At 46.0% G+C, this 20997-nt stretch overlaps 1 long non-coding RNA gene across 1 annotated transcript; it reads left to right on the plus strand.

Moving 5' to 3' along the window:
- Positions 1-8676: 8676 nt before the first annotated feature.
- Positions 8677-19186, plus strand: LOC140685550 (uncharacterized). Its single transcript, XR_012058810.1, has 3 exons — positions 8677-8812; positions 11682-11787; positions 18958-19186. It is a non-coding gene; the product is annotated as an uncharacterized lncRNA (long non-coding RNA).
- The last annotated feature ends 1811 nt before the right edge of the window (positions 19187-20997 follow it).

The raw sequence follows: 20997 nt of genomic DNA on the forward strand, positions 1-20997 counted from the left end.
CGCTTACTGCTGAGTAACCTTGGGCAAGGAAGTAGCCGCTCTGTGCCTCAGTTTTATTATCTGTGAAGTGGGGGTAATAACAGTACCTATCTTATAAGATTGTTATGAGATTTAAATGGATTAATACATATAAAAAAGAGTACCTGACACATAGTAGGCCCTCAACAAATGTTAGCTGCTATTATTATATTGTGATTATATTCTTATTACAATGTTAAAAATAAATCACATCAGAAGAAAATACACCAAAATGTTAGCAATTACAATGTTTGGATGACGAGACTACCAGTGATTTTTCTTTTGTCTTCTTCTTATATTTTTGTGTTTCCAAATCTTTCATTAAGTGTATATCAAATTTTTAAAACCAAGTTGGAGCTAATTACAAATACAATCTGTAGTTGAAACACTGCTTTTGCTTGCTCTATGGTTACACCTGGAAGGCCCTGAGTAGAGGAGAAAGGCCCTGGCAGGAAGTTTCCATATGATCTGAAACATCCTGCTGCCAGGACTCAGGGTCCAGGCTTCTAAGGACTTCTCTGCCTTGGGCACCACAGTCACTTCTCATCTGCCACAGGGAGGACAGGCTCGGCTACGTTGGGTCATGGAATGCATCCAGGATTGGCAAGAACGTAACCTGATTTCTGGTACCCCTCTGCCACCCACTCACTGCCTGTGGGTGCTAGGGAAGAGCCTGGTCCTTCTCTACAAGGAGGGGTCTTGATGCAATTAGCAGCCTCAGAGAATTAGAAAAGCAGTTGAGGGAATTTCTGAGATACTGCCTCGGTGGTAGGAAAAGAGATCCTGAACTCTGTGATACTCCACTCCAGCTGTCCAACCTCAGAATTCTTTCTCCCAGGGCGGAGGGCCCATCTGCTCTGTTTACACACCTGGACCTGGTGCGAAGGGCGGTTTGGAGGGTGGCTCCCTGACCATTTGTGGAATCATTCCTGCTTCCAAGCAGCACGCTACAGGCAAGCCTTCAAAGAAATGCCAGAAGCCAAGTGCACTATCTGTCATCACTTAATAATGCTTGAAGCTTTTCATATAACAAAAGGGGATGAAACAGCCCTACCTCGCATTGTGGGAACCCAATCATTCTTCCATCGGCTCTACACCAAAGGGGCTTTTTCTTACCTTTAAATGCTAGATCTGACTGACATGGGCAACCAATGCTCTTGGTAAGTAAAGCAGGAATAAAATAAGTGTTTGCAACTTTATCACAGTAGGGAAAGAAGGGAACTCATAAGTTGCAATGACAAATAATCTAGTATTATTTTTAGCAAAACAGACAAAATACGTCAAATTTTAAGAATGTCAGCATCATTTTTCTATATCTATTCTTGTGAGGTTGGAATTAAACCACAGAGACAAAAAGTTTACCTACTTTGTTCATTCCTTGCACCTAGCATGGTGCTTGCTCTTAATAAATTTCCATGGAATGAATCAGTTAATGAATTGATGAATGAATGAGAGAGGGTCTCCTCCCTGTTGTGTTAGAGGATAGGGCTATAGGAATAAATAACTCAGAGTCCCACTCCCAGACGCTCACTCTAGTGATGGAACCATACATTCAAACAGAAAATGGCTCAAATACAATATGATTGGTTCCTAAACTCATACCACTAATAGTCATCAGTCATGTTTCAGCTCCTCCTATCATGCAGGTACTTATACACAGTAAAATGTAGTCCCTTCCTTCAAAGTTCAGTCTAATCTAGAAAAGAAACGCAAAGCAAGGAAGGCACAGTACCACAAGGAAAGCAAAACAGAGAGAATGGACTCGATAGAGAGGCAGCACAGTGTAATTTAGTCTTGTAGATTCTGGCATCAAACTGCTTGAGTTCATAAAGCTGTGTGACTTTGGACGAATTGCTTAGCCTCTCTGGGCTTCAACTGTCACATCTATAAAATGAGGTTACTACTAGGACCTACCTTATAGGGTTGTTATGAGGAGTAAATTTGTTAATATCTGTAAAATTCAGGATAGTGCCAAGCTTATACTAAGTACCAGATGTAAATAAATGTGAAATAAATCTTTCCTGTGTTCTCTGAATTTCAAACTCATTAAGAACTCTCTGTTTGGCTTTCTCTTTGTGCATGCCTGATGATTCTCTCCTGATAGGACTTGTGACCGAACGCAATTCCGAAACCATGGACTCAGATTAATCGGGGAAGGAAAGGTAAGATTCCTGTCCGTTTGGGGAATATAATGAACATTTAGCCGAAAGAAAAAATAAATTCTCAAAGCCATGACACCTAAACCAGGACTGCAAATTCATTCTAAACTCTTCCCTTCTCCCTGGTCCAGGGCAGACATGGCTATACAACCTCAGTATCCTTTCCAACTGAGTCTAGATTCAGGCTCAGAATTGTTTCCAAACAGGGCCCCAGGCAGTTACTGCTAACCAGGGCCTGCCTCTGTGTCTCCCTGTGTCTGGCCTAAACCCTACCTTAGGGTCAGCCTCAGGGTCACTTTTCCCATTGGACACACTGGGCTGCCTTCCTGTCCCCCTGCTGCCAGAGCTACAGTGTGACTGCAGCCCCGCTCCCAGTGTGGCCTGCCAGCCCCCATTCCTGAGAGATCTACTTTGCCCTCCCTGGTGGGTCCACAGCCACTGGCTAACTCTGTGACCTCAGCTAAGCAAGTTTCTTAACCTTCTCTGAGCCACTAATTCCTTCTGGGTAAATAGAACCTCCCTCGGGATCATTGTGAGGCTTAAATGTGATCATGTATGTAAGTGGCCCTGGCTGGAGTGGGCTCTCAATAAAAGGTAGGTGTCATTATTGCTAAGCCCAGCCCTGTCTTCCCACCAACCAGCTAGGCACAGAGCCTTCGTGACTTCACTCCCAGGGTGCATAACATAACATAAAACAGGGCTGGAAAGCTCCTGTCTAAGCCACTGTTGCCCCCACTCAGCATAACTGTCACTGAACCCACGGTCATATGGGCTGAGACGCCTGGGAAGGGGTGAAGAGCAGCAGAGGGAGGAAGGGTGAGGGATGGGGAGTGAGGGTATCCGGAGGTGCACGCAGGGGCTCCATCACAGACTCTCTTAGGAAATGAAGGGAGGGGGCCCTGGAGGGTTTCTACTACTCCCATATGCAGAGAGGGGGCCTTCTGCACGGACCAGGGGTGACACCACAGAGACAGTCCCTCCTATTTGCCTTCTTCATCTCTTCCAAATCAAGGGCTGACTTATCTAGGGGGAAGGTATAGCTCAAGTGGTGCATGTTTAGCATGCATGAGGTCCTGGGTTCAATCCCCAGTGCCTCCTCCAAAAATAATAAGTAAACCTAATTACCCCACCCTGAAGAAAAAGAGGCTCTATCTCAAATAAAATTTATTCCTGTTCACCTGCAAATAAATACCTAAGCCTGTGGTTTAAAACCAAAAACTCTTAAAAAGAGAGGGGGTGCTGACTTCTCTAAAACTCTTTATAGAGCCCTCTCGTTTCTGCCTCCCAACTGAAGCTCGGTATGGATGACTCAGTTGTGAGTTCCTGTCCCCTCCTGCACTGGGAGGGTTGTTCCCTGAGAAGCTTAGCCATAGCCTTTCCCCTCTGCCTCCTCCCTTTGACTCTGTCTCCACCTTGTCTCACCAAGTAAGTGTGTGTGATATGCCCACCTCCATCACACAGAGGAACAGGTCCTGCTCCTGCCCCGTGCCCCCCAAAAGTGGCCTTGCACCCTTTGGACCCAGCCCATGCTCAAGTCCAGCAAATGAGTCAAAGGCTGGCATCCCTTGGTCATCCACCAGACAGCCTCTCCCCTGGTCCCCTTCACTCTTTATGGGCCCAGCCTGCGAGTGAGTCCTCCAGGGCCTTCTCATAAAGGCTCTGTCAACATTTTCAATGCAGGCTTGTCTTCCGATAGTTTACAAGTCAACTGGGAAACAAAATGAGCCCCGGCAAGGAAGTGCCTTAGGAGGGAGCACATCCGAGCAGAGAGAGCCCAGTGCAGCCACTGGGCGTTGAAATCTTGGCCAGTTTAATATCCGCATCAAACATGGATTTGTGTGGAATGTAGCCGCTTCTTTTAATTGCTCCCAATAAATATCCTGGGTAATTTTAAGAAAGATTTCAGCAGCAGCGCGAGCCTCTATTACCAGGAAGTGCTTTGGGGTATTGTGCGCTGAGAAAGGCACTACATAAATTGAAACTCCTTTTGCTCCGAGCCGAGTCCTGAAAGTTCATGCAGTGAGAAACATTTCTCACCGTGCACGAACTGTGAATTGTATATAAAATTAAATTTTCTGATTAAAATCTGCATTGTTGGACCTCCTGCCGGCTGCCACCATTTTGCTGAAATAAGATACTATTTGTGGTAATGGCAGCGAGGGAAACCTGTTATCATTGATTGTAAACTGGCTTCACTCCTACGGCTTAAAAATCTGGAGAGCTTTATTGTGCAAACATTGCATTTTCCGTACAAATATTACAGAGCGAAGCTTTACTGCGGGTTCCTCAGGCAGGGTGCAAGCGGGTTCACATCCCGACCCCGAGCGCCCTAAATCTCGTGCGCGCCCAGCCCCGGGCTGCAGTCGGGGCTCTGCGAGGGGAAGCTGCCGGCAGGATGAGCGCCTATATAACCGTCTGCTGTGTTTTAATTAAAAAAATATTTTTCTTCACAAGGGCATTATTATTTGAGAGCGGAAGGAAGATAAAGGAAAAGAAAGGGCCTGGGAAGAGTTCAAATTTAAGAGCCCACCCTCCAACCCCCCTTGGCCCGGGAAACCTACAGGATTGCCTTATAAGAATTTACTCTCCCCGCCCCCACCCACCCCACCCCACCCCCACCCCCAGTCCCTCTCCCTTCACCGCCAACCTCCAAGCCCCAGTTCTGAGAATCAGCCTCATAGAAGTCAACTATGATTCTGCACAGCATCACTGATAGAGGGGTCCAGGCTAATAACTTTGTCTGACAAATGCAGAATCTGAAACCGAAAACAATAAAGACTTTTTTTTTGCCTAAGAAGAAGTGCTCTCGGAATTAGAACCCCCAGGGCTGATTTTCATCTTTTGTTTCCCCAGCTTTCAGTCCACAAGTGAGCACTCTCCAAAAGTCAACATCGGCCGCGAGCACACAAATATTTTTTATAGCCTTCCAACCATTAGGATAGATTGTCACTCTCATTTTGTAAATCATTTTGTTGCTTGGGTAATACAAAATAGCTTTGACTTACAAAGGGAGAAAGGGTGGAGGGGTGGGGAGGATTTAGCAAAGTGATTGATCCAACTCGGTGTAGCTCATATTTTGACAAAATAATGCCAAAACACATTTCTTAAGGAACAACCTAGTCTCTGAATCTCACCAAATCTTTTTCTAGAAGAGAGCGTGAAGGTTACAGGCAAAAACATTGCCAGAGTGGAATAAACCAAGCTACTTCCTCTGCAGGATCCAGTGCAGGGGAAGTGGGTTGAGGAGGATGGGTACTCACAGACCCATAGTTCAAGGCACAGACCACCTGGAAGGCACCGAGGTAAAATGGGTGGGCTCTTCCCCACACCCCACATAGGGCTCACTGTGTCCCTTTTGTAGCTTCTTTGCCCCGAAATCCAGCCCCTGGTATTCATATGCATTCATCTAAGCTGTCCCACCTGTGGGGAAAATACCTGCAGGTAGAAACAGGAAGTGCTCAGTGGGGTTCCTGGCCCAGTCCCCAGTGTACTGCCCCGCCTACAGATAAGAGTTTGGGGAAACTACTATTATTATGCCTACCTCTGTTTCAATTGCATAATGGCTCAATAAATTAAAATAATTTACAAATCTATGAATTAGCTATCTTTGAAAAGTATTCCTTTGGCTTTCTTTTCTTCCTCTAAACTTCTTGTATTTTCTAGTCTTTCCTAGTTTCCATGACTCTAATTAGCCCCAGCTTGAGCTTCTTATTTGGTCACAGAACAGGGAAAAAGGGAAATCTGTTTTCACTTTTTCTCTTCTTACTTACCATCCGTATATGCCCTCTATTTGAAAACCAATAATAAAATGAATTATAATATTTCATTCACTCACTCAATAATTAACTAGGTGCTAGGAGCCTGTTGCCCGTCTCTCACTAGAGTTCTACCAGCCTGAGGAATACATCAGAAATCCCAGCGCTACTTACTGTCTTTTAAACTAGTATTTAAAGATCCTGAGAGAATCGTCAAAAGGAACTTGCACCTGATGGTGCCGCCTTCTCCCAGCTTCACTCCCTCCTTTGCCTCATTTCCTGCTTCTTTGCAAGTAACCAAGCATCCTTGGTCCTCTGCCTGTTCTCCACAGGGCTCTGCTGCCCAAAGGATTCCTTTCCATGGCCCCAGTATCTCCTATAGTCTTGGCTGATGAATGCTTGACCTCCTCATGCCTCTGCCCAAACTATGCCCACATTTTTTGCTCCAGGCTTCCATTGATTTCTTTGAATAGTCATCAGTTGTTTGTTTTTATAAGAAAAATCATCAGCAATATTCCCGTGACTCTCCACAGTTTGCAGCCAGAAGACATAATGCCTGTCTCTGTATAGGGCATCAAAAGTCAGTGACAGGACAGATGCCTTCAAAAGTCATTCAAGGTTCAATAGGCTGGCTGAGCCAACCAAACCCTGCTCAAGTGCCCTGCAAGCACAGACAGAGTGGGCAAAGCCAGACAGTGGGGCAAGAGGGGACTAGCAGGGATAAGAAGGAGCTTCAGGGACCACTGGTACTGCCACCACCATCCCCACCACCAAGGCCCTCATGCCCAGGCATGTACTGAAGAACCAGACAGTGAAGCCCTGTTCCCCTTTGGGGGTATTGGTGGAGATCCCTAAAAGGGATGGAGGAAGGGATGGGTCCTCAGATAGGAATCTGCAGCTCTGATGGATGGCTATCACCCAGTTGTCTTCTGCGTTGGTTCCCCAAGGAGAAAGGCCAAGCCCCTCCCCTCTCTGAACCTACTCTTCCATCGCAGATCACAAAGGCTCCAGGTTGATCAGGCCAGTAGCCCTGGCAATCATCCTCTTCCTCAGCCAGGAAGGGGAGTTGAAATCCTGTCATTCACCAGCAAGAAGAGGACCCATGTAAGGCTCACCTCCCTTCTTCCGGCTCCATCCCCTTACCTCCCCATCACTGGCTTTCTCTTGGTATGGAATAGCTCCCTTCATTGTCCTTATGCTTCTTGTCCCATCCTGAGTTCTAGCTCTTTCTTTTGGGTTGGCAGACACCAGAGGGCAACATAATCTCACCTACTAGTCAGTTCTTTCATTTCACCAGTAGAGGGAAGAGTTTGAGAGAACCTACAAGAACTAGGAGGTATGTGGGAATGATTTTGAAATATGGAATTAGCTACTGCAGTAGAACTGCTCTCTCAAAGGCATCTCGTGCCAAGGCATTCTGTTCCCGTTGGTAAATAATCTGTTATAAAACTGTTTCAATGCATATTAACTCACCAGAGCACGACATTGGCAAAATTTCCCTCCAGGCTGTATTTTGCAAAGAGACAACTTTCACATGATGTGAGACCTGAGATTAAACTAACAGAAGTCATACATTATTCAAGGTAAAGCTGACACTCCATGCCTTCCTCACTGCTTAGTCTTTTGAGATCTGGTTTTTATTTTGTTTCGGAAATAACTGGTAAGGCATTTAGCCCTGAATAGCGTGTTTTGAGTACCCATCATCGTGGGACTCTTAGGTGCTTTGAGGATGCATATGGGCTTAGTTGGGCAAGTGAGGCTCAGTCAGTCAGAACAACTGATTACGAACCAAGCAGCAGAGCCCTTGGGGCAAGAAATGCCCAAGTAGCCCCTGTGAAACTTGCAAGAGCCTGCTTCACCAGGGCCTGCCCATTCTGCCACGTCCATTGAAGGAATTAGAGAAGCTTCGTTTGGAAAACAGTTTGGAAGGAAAGGATTCAGAAATTAAACTTGTGCCCCTGAGCTGACCATTTACCAAATAATTACCCTGACCAAGTTAGCACTAATACTTTAAAAAAGTAGACAACATGGAGCTCAGCAATCTGCTCAACCATTGCAATTTGCTCAATTGTTTGGATCTAATTACCTGCCCTGGATATTTTCTGCTTGGTGTCCCCAGCCTTTGAACCGTTTCCAAAGCCAGAGTTTTATAGGAAGGGTCTTTGGAAACCCCTTTAGATAGAGTCTGTGATTCTATCCTTCTTTAGATGGATTTTTTTTTTTAACCCACATGACTTTGCCTTCATTTCTCCATCAACACCCTTTCTTTGATCAGTTACCTAAAGCAAGAGTTCTTACCCTGAGGTCTAGAAGTAGACTTGAGCATTTCCATGAATCCCTTGAAATTGTGAGCAAAATTTGATGTGTATGTACATAATGGTCTTTCTGGGGAGAGAGCCCATAAATTTAATCAGATTCTCAAAGGGCTCCATGACCCCCATCTTGCCACTGTGCAAGCATGAATGTCACTAGACCAGAATTTCCCCAGTCAATATGGAAGAATGGGTTTTGGGTGTGTGTCTGAGCCTCTGATCTCCTCAACCCTTGGGTGGCTGGACAGAGCCAGGAATGGCTGGAGCTTCCAAGCTGGTCATCTCCTGCCAAGAGCTGCCCAGTTGCTATAAAAATACTATTTTCTCTGCGTGCCACAGTGGATAAAATGTTGGGAAGCACTGCAATGAACTTTCCACTTTTATTCCATCCACCATCTCTCTTCCTTCATCTCTAGGGCCTTAATTATCCAGAGGGAAGCTTGGCATTGATTCGGAAATCTGCATTTCGTATTCTTTGCCAGGAATGAAAGTGGTGTGGTCATCTCCTCTTCCTAAAAATGCTCCCTGGCACGTACAACTTGGAATTTGCCTCGCCAGCCACATGGTGGTAAGTGGGACCAATTCTTTTCCCCACTTCCGGGGCTGTTCCTTTTGCTAATCCCTTTCCTGTAGTAGATCACCTTTGTCCATGTGTCTTCTGGAAAAGAAAATTTGACCTTTTCTTTTTAAGAATAAACTAGATATACAAATTGCAAGAATTTCTATGCCAGTTCCCTAAATGGCTCCCAGCTTCATAACCAATGTTCCTCAAAAGCACTCTCATACAAAGATTCTTTCCAACCAAGAAGGACGTTAAAATCTTACACAGAACCCACATATAGCCAAATTCAAACTCAGACGTAACAAACAGGGCAGGCAAGTTCCCATGACTCCTGGCTGACACAGAGCATCCCAAAATAGTGTGACTGTCCAAGCCCTCCCCTGCCTAGCCCCCAAACACACAGAAGTCCTCACTTTCCATGACCAGACCGGCCTTCCACAGTCAGTCTCATTACCTGATGCTCAGATCACATCATTTTACTATCAATTTCATGACTTTGGTAAACTAAGAAGTATGCCATTCACTTAGAATTCATTGATGATTCAGATATTCGTACAAACAACCGTCTGCTGCACTTTACCTGTCCATTTCAAAGTCTTGATCACCTAATTCTTAAATATTCTTCTAGCCCACATCACATTTCTATTGGAGAATGAAACTATCTGCCTTCCTTTTACCAGTTAGTCAAGTTGATAGCCCGGAATGTCAACGACGGTTTCTAACATCTTCAAAACATTCTTTCTCCCTTTTTGCCTGAACCACCTGGTCCTAGACACATCCCTGACCCCTGACTTTCTTGTCAATACATCATTTCAAAAATATCTTACTTCTGAGAGAAAGAAATTGCTGCTAAACCATAAGGAGCTGTAAGTGCCTGTTTCTCCAATCTGTAAATGTAGTGTTACTGATCAGGAGGTTATGTAGGAAAAAGTACAGAGTGTGACGTGGGGATCCGGGGAGCAGTGGGAGGGTCCACTGCACTGTCACCGTCACAGAGCCCCAAGGTTTGCAGATTTCACTTTGCTACCCAAGAAAAGCCACGAGCCCACGAAGACGTCTTTTCTTAAAAACCTACCACCACGAATTCTAAACTAAATTAATTATTCTTAGAATATTCCCAGCTGTAGTTAGAAAGGTTCCCCCATCCGGGTGCTCCTGGCCAGCTTTACCGTTAAGCACCACAGAGCCTTGTTCAAGAAGATTTACACCAAGGTGAACTACTGCCTTCTTAATGAAACTGACAACCAGACTGAATTCAGGATCCCTTCGCTTGAAGGCTATAATCCCTGGTAAATCCTTTAAGAAAGCGGTAGTATCACTTTTCTATGTATTTGAGAAGCAGAGGGAAATAGCTGAATAAGTGCCTGAAAATCACTGGCAGTCATTTTAAAACCTATTTTTTTAGACAATATCTGGAGTTACAAAAAACTGTGTCAAAAAAACAAAAACAAAAACAAAAACAAAAACTGCATCATGGGATCCCTAAAATAAAAAATATAGAAAATATGACCTTTTCTTTTCAAGAATAAACTAACATAGATATACAAACTGCAAAAAAATTTTTTTTCACCTTGTTTTTAACATATTTGCTGAGTTGACAGAAAGTGAAATGCTTCACTCCCTTCTGCAGCCATTTGAACAGTGGACTTGCTGGTCTTTATTCACTAACCTTAAGCGTGTACGCGTTCGAAGAGAGAGATGAATACATCTGGGGGGAAACATACAGTATTTTTTGTTTACTTGTGAATTTAAAGTAGAATGTTCTAACATCTTTTCATTTTCCTCTTGATCAATCTAATAGCTAAAGCTGCTTTCACATATACTTGTGTTGTCCGGCCATGTCTAGGTAAATAAGAGGTGCTTTTTCTTGGTACTAACCTAATGTGTTTTCTCAACACAAGGTTGTTAAAGCTTCCTGAGCATCCATTTGCAAATCCCTTAACAATCCAGTGAGGGAGACGCAATAGGGAAAGGGCTATCACTTCAGATGCAGCATCATGCAGGTCTACCTGGAACTCCACCTGGTGGCTTTCATTTTCTGATACATTTCTTTCTTAAAATGTAAATGCACAATAGGAAAATTACATAGGGAAACGGTTCTGAGTATGGAAGAGCATGGTAAGTTCTGGACTCTGGCAATTTCCAAACCCCGATTATTTCACACTGTAGCTGAGTTGAGTGAGCTGGGTGTCACCTCCTCTTTGAAGCCTTTTATGAGCACCCCCTGACTACTCCTGCCTGCCCGCATTGGACCTGTACAGCCCTCATTACAGCACCCAGCACATTTAAACTGTCCACACCCTTTGGCTTCTACATCTATGTCCCTGGCCACACAACAGAGTCCTCAAGCATGGAAGTAAGTGCCTCCATCACCTGGGTTCCCATTCGCTGCCGTGGCCACCCTGACAGAGAATGCGCTGGTAAACGTGGAAAGGACAAATACTTGCATTCTCCAGAATCCTCGTTTCATTCTCTAAATTCACTTGGCACACTTAGCCTGAAGCTACTTGCTATCTAGACCAAGGATGACTCAAGCCTTTTCAACTTTCCCCAGGTGGTGAGAAACACAAGTATTAATACTGAAAGTGGGAGGAAGCTGGGAGGTAGAGACATACATGGGGCGCACTCAGGAAAGGACAGAAAGAAGGTGAACTCCAAAGAGGTCACAGAGTGAGTGGGAATTATGCGAATGTATGAAGCCACACAGGGATTCGACACAAGTGGGGACATGTCCCCGTGTGGCAGCCCCTGACCCTGGAACAGAAAGAGCTGGCCCTAAACAATCTCCACCCCTGCTCGGTCTGGGGCCCTCCCTTCCACCCCAGGCCTCCGGGTCTTCCAGCTTCAGATCTCTCTGCTTTTCCCAAACACGCAGGCCCCGGATCATCCTCTCAAGACTCCGTGCCAGGCAACAGCCAGCCACCGCACTCACAGGGATGTTCTGTGCGCCTCCTCCCAGCAACCCGTTTCTGTGTTAACAGGTAACCTTCCTGCTGGGGACATCAGGCACTACGCCAAGCTGGTAAAGACCACCTTTGGGGCCAGATGGACATTTTGGTGCCCATAAAATCCCACTGCCAAGGTGGCTACCTGTCTCCAAATAGGGTCTACCCCAGAGAGAGTTAAGAATCTAGTGAGCTGGGACCACCTGGTCCTACACATTCAAATTGCTAGTTCCTTAAAGGAGGGACAGTTCTTAAACATTCAGCATGTGACAGGCTTTGTGCTGGTTGTACTTTCTGTTTGGGGATTGTCTCTTTAATGACACCATTAAAATCAGTCCTCTGCAATGAGATGCCACTTTCCACCCAATAAGATGGCAATTATTTAAAAAAAAACAAAAATAGAAAATAAGCATTGGTGAGGGGCTGAGAAATTGGAATGTTGTGCACTGTTGGTGGGAATGTAAAATAGTACAATTACTACAGAAAACAATATGATAGTTTTTCAAAAAGTAAAATATGAAATTACTATATGATCCAGCAGTTCTGCTTCTGGGGATATTCCCAAATGAATTGAAAGCAGTGACTCAGACAGGTACTTGTACACCAATGTTCCTAGAAGCAATATTCACAATAGCCAAAAGCTGGAGACAATCCAAATGTCCATCAGCAGATGAATGGATAAACAAAATGTTGTGTATAAATGCAATAGAATATTATTCAGCCTTATAAAGGAGGGAAATCCCGACACATGCTACAACGTGGATGAACCTTGAGGACTTTATGTTGAGTGAAGTAAGCCAGACACACAAGGACAAATTCTGTATGATGCTACTTACATGAAGCAGCTAGTGGGTGGTTGGCAGGGGCTAAGGGACGGGAGATTGGGGAGTTAGTGTTTACCAGGTATAGAATTTGAGTTGGGGGGAAGAACTTTTTCAAGTTCTGGAGATGGATGGTGGTGATGGTTACACAACAATGTGAATCTTCTTAATGCCACTGAACTGTATTCTTAAGAATGGTTAAAACGGTAAAATTTTATATTATGTATATTTTACCACAATACAATTTAAAACAAAATCAACCTCCTCCCTACCATCCCCCAAACCCAGCCTGAGCCACCCAGGCACCCCACAGGGCAGTCATCTGGGGCCCTAGCCCCAGCCACACCCCTCGGCTCGTCCCTGGCCTGCGTCTTGTGGGCCCTGTCCCTCTGTGGCAACAAGCAGAACTCGGGGACTCTGGCCACGCCCGCCTGGGGTGCTGCCCCGTCGCCTGGGTGTCCGCACCTGTGCTTCCACCATCCGGTCTCAGGTGACTTGACCTTCTGCCTTTCTGTGGCCTGTGCTTGTGCCCAAATCCCAGCCCTCCCTCCAAAACCCAAGAGTAAACCTTACACTCCCCCAAAAGGGATAAGTGGACAGAAAGAAACATCAAAAATCAATTTCTATCTTCATCTTTAGGTAACACTCTGGTAATGTATTAAGTGCTGATACATGCCAGGCACTGTGCTCAACATCTTGTTAATCATGTCATTTAAATTCACACAACAATCTAACAAGTTAGTTCTTTTTGCTACCATTGTTCCCATTTTATAGAAGAAAAAACTGAGGCTTGAAGATGCTAAGTGATTTGCCTAAGGCCCCAAAGCAGGGCTCAGGATATGAAGCCAGGAGTCTGATTCACAGCCCGTGTTCACGAGAAATCTTCTCTAAACCTCAGTCCTGGATGACACCATCTTGATTCTCTCCCACATTGATGTTAATATTTAGGGGAAAGAAGAAAATGTTTGCTGCAATCTGACCACTGCTCACCTCTGAAGGAGAAGTGACAAAAAGCCAGGTATCAGCTCCAGGCCCCACTGTATGTAAAAACAGTAAGAAAATCCTCACGTGTCTGGATCATAATAGCCCATTCTAGAAAATTCTGAGGCCAGAGGTTCAAAGCAGACTACTTCTGAGTTTTTAAACAACAGCTCCATTGGCCTGCGGGCTTTAAACCCTGGCATCTAATTTGTGATCCTGGGAAAGCCTGTTAGGAGGATTTCCATATAAAAGCATCTCATACAATCAAATGCTGTCCTTCCCCAAACACAGATCTGCATGACCAGGCTGGCTCCCCAGCAATCCAGCAGCACCTAGGTGTTTAATTTGGAATTTGATAGCTGCCGAAATTCCGAGATCTCCCGTAGGTGCCGCACACAAAGAGTCCTCGATGGCCACTGGCAGAAATTCTTAGAAAAACAATCCTCCTGGTTGTTGGAATCACAGCTACCACTTTCACTCCTGCCTCCCTGTCACGGAAGAGGCTGTTTTGACTCGAATTACAGGGGCCCATGTGGACTACCTGCGGTCCAAATGTGCATGTGACAATGGACACTCCTTTGCGGGCTGTCTGGTGTTATTTAAGACACTGTTGGACAGATGGGCTCTGTTCTGAGCAGGGAAGATCCACACCTCGGAGACGAAAGTTTTTACAGGGCTGTCTCCTCGCCACACACAAAGTATCCTCATCACTTTGCTGGGATGGGGCAGAATGGGGGCGGATATTCGGACATCAGAACAATAGCAGTTTCTTCCCCAGCATCCTCCTTGCAGTCTCAGGGCCTGGATGCAATTGCGGGGATCCTGGCTGTCGGCTGGGCCCCCCGCCCAGCTCCTGTTTCTGCCATGTGTGGGGCATGTGCTCGGCACTCAGCAGCTGTTGGAACACAGTAAATCCATTCACATCCTGACATATCCCAATGACTAATACGGGCTTAGCGAGGAAGCAGAAGCATTTGACAAGCAGAAACAACTGAATTACTTTTAGAGGGGTGAGGAAATGACGCCCCCAACGGGCTTGCTCTCACCATTTGGCTTGGACTGGGGAGCTCACCGTGGGAGGCCACCCGGATGTCATCCGACCCATCCACCATCATTCATTCTGAGCAGAAGAGGAGCCGGGCTGGTGTTTGGAAAATAGGAATGAGAGACCTAAGGAGATGGTTGTTGGAGACCATGCTGGACGTGAAGGAAATAAATCACTCAAACCCAAAGGCTTGAAGCGAGAGGCCGTCTCATTTGTAGTTTGGAATATAGGCTTTGCAATCAGACAGAACTGGGCTCAAATCCTGGCTCTGCCATTTATTCCATGACCAAGCTGGGAAACCCCTGAGCCTCTATTTCCTCATCTGTAAAATGGGGATACAGTAGTGGGATTCCTACCTAATGGAGCTGTTTCAGGAATGAATGAGACTATTGGATGAAGCCATAGTACAGAACCTGTGTGTATATGGCCTGGTATACACTAAGCACTCAATTAACGATTGGTATTAATCATAGCAGTACATTTTAAAGAGAGGACAAGGAACTTTGTCCACATTTGCAGACAGGTAACACAGAATTCACCTTATGCTAACTAGTGTAGCTCCTAAAACTGTGGAATCAAAACAAAGCTCCACACTTACTGCTTCAAAACATACTTTCTCACCAAGTTCCCCAACACCCGCTTCAGAACCTGCATCATGAGGTGAGTAGGAGAACCATCCTGGGCTTAAGGAGGTCAAGGCCCCATCTGACTTTGTGTTCTGAATCAGACCTCAGATAACACCCTCCGGCCAGACGTGGAACATCATTAAGAACGTGTCCCCACATCCTTTGCATAAACTGTAGGGCAGCCATACGCATGGACCTTCAGCTGTGGCCTCTGGGATGTTTCATCCCACAGAACCCGTCAGGCTGGATGTTATTAACGAGCACTGGACAGATATCCTAGGCTGCATCAGCGCTGCATCAAGTGCGCACAATTTTATTCCCCCTGCAACGCGATTACCATCGCCTCCAGCTATGAAGTACACCCACTGACCACGTTCTTTTTGGACATTGTAGGTCCACCAGTCGGAACCCACCAGAGCCCCCTCCTCAGGCCAGCAGAACAGGGGAGAATGTGGTGTTCGCTCCAGCTATCTACCCCAGAAAGCCAGCCAGGGAGGGCATGCACATTATAACCAGTATTGACCAAATGAAAACGTGAAATTACCCAGGACTAATACCTAGAAATAGGCTGGAGAGAATATGACAAGGAGAGAAATAGAAATCTGGTTATACAAAAGGATGAATGTGGACGGCTTTGGAAGATTTCAACTGGCTTCCTGGATGGCTTTCTCCTGTGACGTCCTCCTGTGGCCACAGCAGGGCGGGGCTGTGCCAAGCTGTCCACAGCTTTCCCCACTTCCCCGCACCCCCCCCCCCGGCTCTAGGTGACTCCTCCCATCCTTTCCTGGTTTTCCCTCAGGTCTGTGGTCGGGGCATCAGCGTTGCTTTGGTTCTTCCTTCAAAGTTCATCACTAAAGCAGTGTCTTGCTTCCCCTTCCATGTTTTGGTTGAAGCCCATACTTTTTCTGAATGACAAAAACATGAAAACTGATGTGCTTCGGTGGCCCTCTCTCTCCCATCGTGACCCAGCAAATGCCCAACGCTCGCTGTCTTTACGGGGCTCCTTGTCTCCCCTTCTCTTTCTCCACCGCTGACATTCCTTATTTGCTCTGGCAGCTGTATACCCAGGGAGCATTCGAGTCTTGGGCCAGACCAGGGTAACAGAATATACTGAACCGAGAGTCTCCAGGTTTCCTTTCGGCCTTCCCCCTTCCATAGTTCTAACCCCACTGACTATTTATAGACACCAGTCAACGCCAAGCTGTTTGAAGATGCGGGACAGAAGAAATTCTGAGGGCTGACGCTTCTGATACCTCCCTGAGAGCTGTCTTTGAGAATCTAAAGCAAGAGAATTATTGAAGCACATTTCACTGATTTATTATTCATTGTCCCTTGGGTGGGCACAGAAAGTGCCAAGCAGAGGAAGGATGCAAGGCTTGTGGTCACTGAAAAACTTTCAAGTGTCTGCCCACGTCCCGAATTTATGCCATAAACAGGGGAACCAAAATGAGGAAACAAAAGTTACAGAGACTGGACTCAAGGTGAAGAGGAAGGGGGTGTAGGAAAGAGGTGTGGGGGCCAGAGTTCTCAGAGAAATGGGACAGAGACCTGGAAGCTGAGGCAGCTGGTGGAGAAAGGAGGAGGCTTTCTTGGGAAGGAAGCCAAAGTCTACTGTCAGGGTGTGGAATCCAGAAAAATCTCACTGTTCGACGTGAATAAACTCCCATCAGCAGAAAGGCAAACACTGCTCTGGCCCAAGAAACCGAGGCCTGAAAGACCGAGGAAAGCAGATTCTTATCTTCCGGGCAAGGGCCCGGTGACACACCAGCTCAGAAATGTGTCCCAGAGAAAGGGAAGGCTGTTACTACCAGCAGAGCATCTCAGAACCCCCATCCATGGAGGAAAACAAGGCGTGAGGGGGATGAGAAATCAGCACGCACACACAATCGTGAGAAAATAAAAATGGCAGCTTGCTGTCTGATCATACCCAAATAAGGCCAACCAGGTGACTACCCCAACCAGCCCTCTTCCAGAGAATTCATTTGTGGTGGGCTGATTCCTGCTTCCTGGGTGAAATTTATTTCAGAAAAGAGGCTTTTTGTTGTTGATGTTCTGTGAATTGGCCGGAACCATACAGACAACAATGAATAACACGACTCTGATTTCGCAGGATCTGAAAACCACCCCTTGGCTGTGAGTCCTTCCTTTCTGCTCACCCAGATCCTTCTGTCTTTTGTTGATTAGCACACGTATCACATGAGCCCCTTCTTAAGGTAAAGGACCAAATACAAGAGATGCCTTGTTTTCATTCCCGCAGGGATTTCACAGGTAGGTCCCACATTGTGCTGGGGCGGGGGGAGTTGACTGTCCTTCTCAAAGGCAGAGGACAGTCCAGATACTTGTGTATTTCTACTCACTCATCCTTTACTCACACCTTGCCTGATCCATAAGTCAAACTCAGTAACGCTCCTTTTAGAGAACTTGTGAAGCCTCGGGTACTTTCAGACAATGGATGAACGTGGGATAAATCAACTTTTAAGGAATAAAAAAAGATTTGATGTTATGTGAGAGATATGTCTTCAAATAGTATCACGATCTTCATCTCCTCGGAATACTAATTTAAAACAAGACCCAGTCATTCTGACCAGCCTCTAACACGGGATTAATTAACCTAGTCATAATTTCAAAACCAAAGTGCTAGACTAGCAGGGCAAAATGTTCACCTTATTAGGAAATTTTAAAAACTAAATGAAGGTGGTTGCTGGGGGTGGGGAATGGGGGGGTGCTTGTTGCTGTTCCAAATAGGATTTTTTCCTACACTCCCATTTGAGAGCTTAATCGTAACATAACCAGAATCTTGCTGGAAAAGCGACCTCAGGGGTGCTCCCCTAGATCCGTGATCCACCTGCCGCCCAGGGGTGCTGCAGAAATGGGTCACAGGTGTGCTGTCAGGACGGCCAGGGTGCTCTTGGGACACAGGAGTCCCTGTGCCGGGGCCCTTCAGGTTATGAGCAGTCTTGTCATTTTCTCCTGTTATGTCGTAAAAACATTACTTTGTGTGAGTGCCGTAAGTGACAAAATTTGGGGAACCCTCTGCCTTGGGCTTAGAGGCAAAGTGCCTGGATTAAAATCCCAGCTCTACCACTTCATAGCTGCTTCAGCTCACTTGTATGTGCCTCAGTTTCCCATCTGTAAAATGGGAATGGAAATAGAACTTACCTCATGGGGTAGTGAGAATCAAGTAAGATAAACCACAGAGTTCTCGGAGCTTCCCCTTCTAGAAGCAATCACTCATCAACCATTAGCTCAGCCGATGGGCACAGCCACCCAGGCTGTGTGTGCCACAGCTCCCGGGTGCCGTTCACTCAGGCTGTGCTATGAATAGCGCCCCCTGGAGTTGTGCAACGGTGCATCCCTGACCATTAGCTTTGCATTTTTACCTGAGTTCCTTTCACAGTTCAAGCTCCAACTTACTTCCCCTGCCGCATTGTCAGCCACCAGGTTCCCAACCCCCACCCCATTGAAGGTCTTATCCTCCAACACTACGATCCCATTTACAACCCTTCGGATTTTATATGTGCTCCTTCTGCCTGGAATGTTCCCCCTCCTCTTCCCTGTTTCCATTCTTATTCATCCTTTAAGATCCAGCCGAAAAGTCACTTCCTCTCTGAAGCTTCCTCTGACGGGCCAGGCAGAGTTGCCCCACCTTCAGTGTTCCCAGGGCACTTGGAAAATACTTGATTGGAAAAATGAGCATGTCTTCCCATGGCTGATATAGTTCATCTGCACACAGGTCACCCGTGCTGAACTGTGAGCTCCTGGCACTCAGATGGAATCTCACTCTTCTTGGCAAGTGACCCACCCCGCTCCCGTCCTGCTGCCAAGTCCACCTCCCACGTGCAGAACATGAGTGTGAGTGGGACTGCGTACTGCCAAGGCACCTGCGGGATGCCAGCACACAGACCAACTTCAGAATACGGAAGATGCCCTTGCCCTCGTCCGAGTGAGGCTGAGACCCCTGGAAGGCATGAAACACGGCAAAAGGTAACGGGGCCTCGAAGGAGGAACTCATGGCATTGGGCTCCCCTGGTGGAATGGAGGCATCAGGCTGGTAACAGTTACCTACCCCGGGCTTCGTGTGGTATATGGGAGTGAAAACCAGGAAGTGTGGCCGTTTCTCTTTTGAAATCCCTCCCTTCATTAGATTTGGATCTCTTATCTCTATGCTTTGTTTCAAGCTAAATAACAAAAGTCTCTCACTTCTGTTATCTCCCTGACAGTTCTTCAATATACTGTACTAAAAACTCTCTGGGGACAAAAAGTGCACTTTCAAGTGGTGTTTAGGGACTGGCCACCCCTCGCCGCCTTTCTTCACTTCTGAATCTCTTGGATGCTTCATAAAACAAAGGTGAAAAGTACCAGAATGTGCTGTTTCTCTGCTAAACCTTTAGAAAGGACTCCTCTGTCTTACAGAGGAAACACCACAGGCTTAGCTGTTTCTGAGTCATATAACTCATACCGGGTGCTGACCGACCACCAAACCGATCTGCACAAACGCACAGCACGTGTAACCTCCCTGCGCGGAATTAATGGAAGCGGCATTCTCCTCGTCAGAATGCCCTCTCCTTGCCTGCCCAGCCCACCAAACGGAATCGCCATAGGGCCTGAATTTAACAGGTGATGTTTCCCTTTGTCCTCCTGCATGTTAGGTAAACTCAGGTGTACTTCTGTCTGGGTTACTCTAACGCTTCGCTTGTAAATGTTCATCTATTTATCTAATATTTATGGAGTGTCTACTATGTACCCCACGTAGTCATGGAATAAGGACATTCCTGCTTAGCCTGTACGTCAGCCGTTCTCAGCCTCAGGACTGTTGCCCTGTTGAGCCAGAGATTTCTTTGCTGCGAGGCTGTTCTGTGCCTGGGAGGCTGTTTAGCAGCATCTCTGGCCTCTACATGTGAGATGCCAGTAGCAGCACCTCCACCCCTAGTTGTGACGACCAAAAACATCAGCAGAAGACAGGGAGAAGAGTTGAGGGGGAGAAAAGGCAGAGCACAGAGGACGTCTAGAGCGCTGAAAGCCTTCTGAATGAGACCATGATACTGGGTGGGTACGTGTCGTACAACTGTCAAAATCCATGAAATGTACACCACCAGGAGTGACCCCTAATGTAAGTCTCCTGCCCGCGGGACTAGGGGTGGTAATGATGTGTTGGTGTTGGTTCATTGGTTACAATAAATATGCAGGCTGTTGATAGTGGGGGAGGGCAGAGGGTAACGTGAGAACCCTCTGCACTTTCCCCTAAACTCTGCTGTGAGCCTAAAACATCTCTAAAAAATAAAGTCTACTGAAATTTTATTTTAAGTGAAAAAATGTTTTCAGGCATTTCCAGATATCCCTGGAGGACAAATTATTTTTCATCCTGTTGTAGACATTATCCTGCTCATAACAACACTTTTTTTTTTAATTGTGGTAAAATATCCATATTATAAATTTTACCGTTTTAATGATTTTTAAGTGTTTGTTTCAGTGGCATTAAGTACATTTACAATGTTCTGTGCCACCACCACCATCTAGTTCCAGAACTTTTTCATCATCCCCCTCAGCCCCTGATAACCTCTATTCAACTTTCTGTCTCTATGAACTTGACTACTCTGTTACTTCATTTAAGTGAAATCATACAATATTTGTCCCTTGGTGTCTGGCTTATTTCACTGAGCCCTCAAGGTTCTTCCCTGTTATAGCATGTGTCAGAATTTCCTCCCTCTTTCTGGCTAAGTAATACTCCACTGTATGTATACACCATATTTGGTCCATTCATCTGGTGATGGAC

The sequence above is a fragment of the Vicugna pacos genome, chromosome 14 (genome assembly GCF_048564905.1).
Source record: "Vicugna pacos chromosome 14, VicPac4, whole genome shotgun sequence".
Taxonomy (NCBI): Eukaryota; Metazoa; Chordata; class Mammalia; order Artiodactyla; family Camelidae; genus Vicugna; species Vicugna pacos.